The following is a 6,742-nucleotide window of genomic DNA, read 5'->3' as shown; positions in this document are numbered from 1 at the left end:
CACCATCCTTGCCTCCTGCGACAAAAATCCTCCCAAAACGTGCAGGTATCGTTTTTTTTTTTTCACCCTGCTCCTACTGCCCTCACCTTCACAGAACACACTATCCTCTCCTCCATCTCATTAGAGCCCGTTTCACACCTTTCTCCATAATGAATAACAAACAAAGTGCGTCCTCCAGCTGAGCGCCGATGTCCTTTTCTTCGGAATTCCTTAACACAACAAGCAGAAAAGGTCGAACGCCTACGAACCCGGTCCAATGTCCTTCCGTGAAAAACGATCGATTCGGGGCGTAAGGTGACCCGGGCAGTGTTTCGACACCGAAACACACACACACACACACACACTATTCTCGCCCCTCGTCCTCGGTACCTGCCTTCGTTCCGTGCGATTTGATCAATTATTTTATTAATCGACAACCTGTTGCTCTGCTGTACCCCTTGCTGCAACCCAGCAAATGTCCCGCGGCCCCAGGACGAACACAGCGGGACGGAACATTGACCAGAAGAGCCAGCACATGTAACATGCTGCAAACAATCGTAACAATAAAACAAAACGGACCACGCTGGGGTGTGCTTTCTGTGTTTTCTGTTTTGGGATGAAATTATGACGCTGCTAAGGAAATGTGTATATTATTTCGAAAAAAGTAAAGAAAATACATCCCGCTAAGTCTACGGCTAACACATGGCCGCTTTATTTATTGAGATACACCTCAGAGGCGAAAGACGCGTTAGCGCCATGCGTTTAAGGACGGAAGGCACACCCTGCGGTGCGGTGGGATGAGCGCTTGCCTTTATTTCGTTTTGGAATTAATACATCCTTTTGCTACATCCAACCACGTCTGGACAATTAATCGACCAGCGGACAATGGCAGTGGTGGAATTTGTGGAAAAGAGCTCATGCGAAGGAATGTAAGCTTAGCCCGTCTGCCTGTGACAGCACAGTTCGACAGCATAGCTTTAGGAAAACGCACACAAATTTGGGATTGAAATATTCTAAATCTTCTTGCCAAAGAATGTGTTTTGATGTACCATCAAAGGGAAACGTTTGGTTTAATAGCGTCAATTAATTATCCACGATAAGGCGATGTTCGCCATTGAATAGAAAATAGAAACACAATCTATCATTCTGAAATTTAAATTATGGTTAAAGTTATTCATTTCTCATGAAAAAAAAAGATGGTTCCCATTTTCTCGTGCATATTCCAAACGTTAATTGGGTGCAATTTAATTTCATCGCAACGGTACGTTCCACATAAATAGGTCATTTCTTCCCACCCAATACCATTCTAAGCTATGATATCAATGCTCTGCCACCCTGTCTGAGCATTGGAGGGTTGGTGTTCGAGTGCGTCCTTTGCCCCTTGTCCCATACTTTCCTGCATCCCCTGCAGTGCTCGCCTCCTTCGTGCTGGTGCAGTGGTGTACAAAACGATAATTAAAACATCACACGATCAGACATTTTGTTCGACCGATCCTAGCAGGCCATCCTCATCATCATCATCATCACTGACCGCGGGATACGCACCTCGCACCCCGGCACCTCGCTTTACACGCTTTGTTTTTTCGGGACGGAATGGTGGAACGGTGTTTGCTCGAATAAATCAACGCCCGAAACATCGGCCCCGCAACGGATATGGACGGGAGAAAGCGGGCAGGGCAACGCAAGGGGGAACTTAAATGAAATATGTATGATTGGCCGGACAATGGGCAGCACTGGACGGCGAAAGGCGGACCGGAGGCCCCGCCGTGACCAGCATGGTCAGCGCACGAACAACAACACATTATCACTTTCGGGGCTGGTTAACGAGAGCATGTGACGGTGGAGGCACTGTTACACTGCCAACAGGTCATGGGGTCCTGGAGGAATGCCAAAACTGAGCGAAAGAAGAGCAAGAAAAAAAAAACACACACACATACACACACACACACCGGGTGCTTCACGAATGATGATTTACTCCAACCCGCGGGCACACCCGCTGGTCCCAACATTCGCAGCGGAGGCGGGCACACACAACCTCACCATGTGGTGCAAATATTTGTTTAACTTCAAGGGAGGTTCCTTCCCCCCAAACACCTGGGACCCCTTGCACTGGGACATTAGCATTAGAGGGAGCACTCGGACCTGATTCCACGCACACACACACACACACACACTAAAAATTAAATTCGCCCATCATCATCTCCATCATCATGCTGCGAAAACGTGAAGGAAAATTTTCACAGTCACCCTTCACGCGCCAACGAGTCTCCGGTGGGTATGTGTGCGCGCGGGCACGAGACGAGACCCTTGCACAGGTACGGTACGGTGTGGAGGAGCAGTGTGGAAGGCCTGTTGGGTAAGTCACTCTGTTCAGCGACGTCATAAACCTTTGCCGTTCATAATTGAGACGTTCAAACGCTTCATCTTGCCACATTTGTTTTATTTGCCATGCTGCGTTTGCCCATTTTGTCTCACTTCCACTGCTCGATGCAGCAGCAGCAGCAGCAAAAAACACAGTCCCGAGGTCGTGACAGCTGGAAATCTGATTTTACAAATCCACCGGGCACCGGCTTATTTATTTGCTTGCGGTCACGTTTCTCGCAACGCTGTGCAAACAACAACAAATGGAGCCACCTTCGCGGCTGCAAAATGGTAGCGCAAACCTTTTTTATTTTTTTTTGTTAACCGAATTTGGCCCACGTCCACCTCGGTGGAGGAAATTTAATTTTTTGGGAGATCTTAACGCAAACATTATGGGCTTTCGCCCAGCATCGCTTGCCACTTTAACCTTTTGCGCTTTTATGGCACTCCGCAAATCCGAGTGGGTTTCGGCCACGTTTGTTCAGTATGTCATCGTGTCGGTTAAATGGGAAGAGGTGCAAAAACCACGGTATCAATCCCCGGCTTTGGGAGTGTTGCTATATTCAGAAATCATTTTGGTGCCGTGACCAGGATGCAATCCGCTCCGCTACTCTGCGTTCGAAATAGCATTCGCTATGCGCGAACCATGTCTTGTTAATTAAACCCTTCATTGATGTTATTTTTTTTGTTCAACAACATCTACAAAAAAGAAGCATAATATCAACCCTTTTATGCCTATCTGTCTTGTCACAGCAGCTCGCTACAGTTCATTTGAAACTAGGGGCCCCGCCATCAACCTTGGCTAAAATTAAGTAGCAAGAATGTAGCTCGCAACACAAGCTCGCATGGTCACAAACAGCATCAACCCCCAAACCCGCACCGTTTATTAATCTTTAACGAGCGAAAAATGTTACTTGCTGTAAAGGCTTTGCACTGAAACTGGCTCTGAAAACAACGAAAAAACCCCCCCGGCTCGTAACCCAACCATTAAGTGCCACAACACACACAACGTTATTAAAATTAAATGTCCACAATGAGTGATCTTTATGTCTTTCTGTCCGGCTTGCGTTGCCATTCCCTCCCCGCTGGCTCGCCAGGCCCACCCCGGATCAGTTCCTGTTTTTAAGGGGAGACACAAACAGCACCAGCCCGATCAGCACTCCAGCACCACAGCACCGGAATCCATCAGCCTGCAAGCGAGCTCCGCTTGCGCACAGTATAATCAGCATAATTTAGTCACTCATTAAGTTTCATGTGTCGGATTTTCTTATCTAAATTTGATAATAATTTTATTGCTATTTTATTACCACTCTCGGTGTCAGACTCTTTGCCTGCCCCCCCACGCTCTTTTCCGGTCAACTCTTTCGCTCTGGCCGATGTGTTGTGTGCACTGCGTTTACGTCCAGTGAAACCTTCACGGCATCATTCATTTTTTTTGCTGTCGCTCTCCGTCCGTTATTCTACTTAATCTTTGCACCGGAGCATCCGGCGGGGGCATATAAAGCTGATACAAAACACATGTGCGCACATTAGCACACCACTGGTCACAGACACACATTCAACGCGCGAGATCGAGCGGATCAATACTGAAACTCCCAAAGCCACTGCACTGCCCATCGTCCCATCGGCTTTGTCCTTTTGTTGCTGTCCCCGATCAGTGGACAAGTGCGTGGATCGAGCCAATGCGGCTCCTGATAAGTGGCTGCGATCAGTCTTCACCCCCGTCCCCGCTTGCAGTCCACATGGGCCCGGATGTGGCCGCGGCCGCGGGTCGTAAAAACTTTGGGTGTACCGCGTTTATGGCTTGTTGTGCGTCGGCTTGCGCGACGTTTGGAGATGATTTCGCCTCGAGATGGTTTGATGGTTGTGTGTGTGTCTTTTTTTTTCCTGGTCTCGCTCTCACTTTAAACCCATTCAACCCTGTTTACAGCCGATTCGAAGACTCTTCCGCTCGCGGGATTTTATGGCATTTTTATCAATTTCTTGTGTGTACACACGCTCGGCCCCTTCATCTCCGCCATCGCCGCCTGGCTCCCGCGAGCAAACCGTATGGAAAATGTGTACTGCGCAGAGCCCAAACCCCGTCATTAGTTAATTAGGCCGGCGAGCGGGGACGCCTGTTCGGGCCCGCGGCAGCCCCAGGAAGCAGCTCGCAGTTCGTGGAAGCTGGAGTTGGCCCCTCCGAAAAGGGCAAGGTTTGTGCTGCGTTTGCGCCGGCTGTTTGCGGGCGCGATCATGAGAATCGACATAATTAACCGTGAGTTTAATGTCTCTGTCTTCGCAGAAACCCGATCCAACCGGCGCTGATAAGAAATCGTCCGTCCGTCCGGCTTCAGCTCACCGTAGCCTCACCTTTTTCACTGAGGAATTGCCGAGTGCACATAGGACAGAAAAAATGGCTTAATTTAAGCACAAAACCGGTAACGCTTCCACTAATTATTTGCCGCGCTCCGGAACCCTCCGGAGTGGCCATCACATCCCTCCGTGCCTCTCTCTCTCTCTCTCGCTCAATTAGGTGCGGTAAAGTGTGAGCCACCGGACACCCCACAACTCACCGTGGTCCAGTAGTTTAGGGTGCTCGTTTTGGACATCGGCGTTCGGTGTTGATAGAGCGAACGCGGCGAGTAATTGCAACTAGCCGGCGTACGCGTTGTCCCGAAATGCTTCCGACTTGACGACTTAGCTTGACTCAAGACTCAATCTCCACTGCGCGGACTCGAATGAGTTTCTAATTAGGCAGATGAAGCGCTTGGTGGCTTCGGTGAAGGTGAGGAGGCTCTCACACGTGGAATTCACGCCAATGGCTAAATTGCTGCTCGCGTACTACCTGCTACCCGGAGTTAATTGAGTACCATGGGAAACTACTTTTTTATTTCTTCATTTTCTTCTCCAATCGGTCCCGGAGTACAGGTGGTACCAGGCATCACAAACGATTAAAAGATTTTCGATCGCTTCATGGCTTTTGGGAACACTATTTTCCTCACATTTGCCGAGGCGCGGAAAGCACGCGGTGGTACTTGGGAATTGGGGCTCGATCGATCGTTTGCTCTGAAAGGTGGGAAAAGGCGTATGAAGCGGGGGTTTTTTGGAGTGGATTTAAGCATTTTCTTGAACAGTTTGAGCATCAAACGGATGCGTGGGAAAATATTTCACCCTTTTCGTCGGAATTCGATGACCATTTTAATAACAGCGAGACAGCTTGCTGTTATGGTTTGTGTTAAAGCAAATTATCTTTGTTTTTTCCGTCAACATCTCAACATCATCCTGGCAGTGATCTCATCAGAAAGTTTTGAATTATTCGAACAATTACTAGCATCGGCTTTAGTTCGTTGTCCGTTTTGAGTCAACTGTAATGCTCATCTTGGAGGCTGTTGTTGCCTTTTTTTCTCACTCAATCAAAATCGCTTCGTCAATGAATGCACTACCTCATGGCTAAATTACGGAAGCACACAGGCATGAATAAACAAATATTTGCCCCGAAAGGTATCGCTCATCGGACACCTCTTTTTTTGCGGCTAATTTTTGCTCCAGTCAACGCATCACAATGAAAAAGGATTGCGTTTTTGGTTTTGCTTTCGGGCCACTGCTCAACAGCGGTAACCCATAAAATCACCATCCTCGTCACCATCATCATCATCATCATCATCATCATCATCATCACCATTATCAAGCTGAAGTGAAACTTGATGAGCACGGGAAACATTAACAATCTCTGGTGCGAAGGTTACACCAGGGCAGTGCGATTTTGACGAGACCCGGCTGTTGTTAAAGGGATCGTTTTGAGATGACCACAATCATTGCCTAAAGTACGGACAAAGAGAGATAGAGAGAGAGAAAGAGATTGAGAAGTGTTTCGACCCAATTGGAAAGTGCTCCAGCAGATCCTTTTCACAGCCTTCACAAGCCCCCGTCGCTCCGCTTTCTCAGGCTCAATATCCAATGGGGAATGATACTCAAGCTCTCGTACATCGTACACACCAACAGCCAGCTCACGATCAATTCTACCCACTTGGCCCGCAAAAAAAAAAAACAGAATGGCCCTTCCCCATGTTCCTGGACCGGTCGATCTTCTGCAAGAATCGTTCGTTCGCCTCGCAGGCGTCACGCTGACTTTCCGTCCCCATTCGTCGTCCGTACGGAGCGCGTCTGGGTTCTTCGGCGTTTCGATTTCCGCGGCTCCACCGTATCGCCTCATAAATATTTCATGTTTAACGTGTTGATTTATTTGTAAATAAGGCAAAGTTTATGCCCATGATGTTTTAATTAATAAGTGGTAAATTTGTGTAATTTTATTCTCGTGAGCGCTCGTGAGCGGGCGTACCGAACCGAACCCTTGACCGCGGGAAGGAGAGATGAAAATCAGGAAATAAATGAGTAAATGCGTCAGTGTAAACACCCGCCC

Source organism: Anopheles merus, chromosome 2R (assembly GCF_017562075.2).
Source record: "Anopheles merus strain MAF chromosome 2R, AmerM5.1, whole genome shotgun sequence".
Lineage (NCBI taxonomy): Eukaryota > Metazoa > Arthropoda > Insecta > Diptera > Culicidae > Anopheles > Anopheles merus.
Note: the sequence above shows the minus strand (reverse complement) of the source record.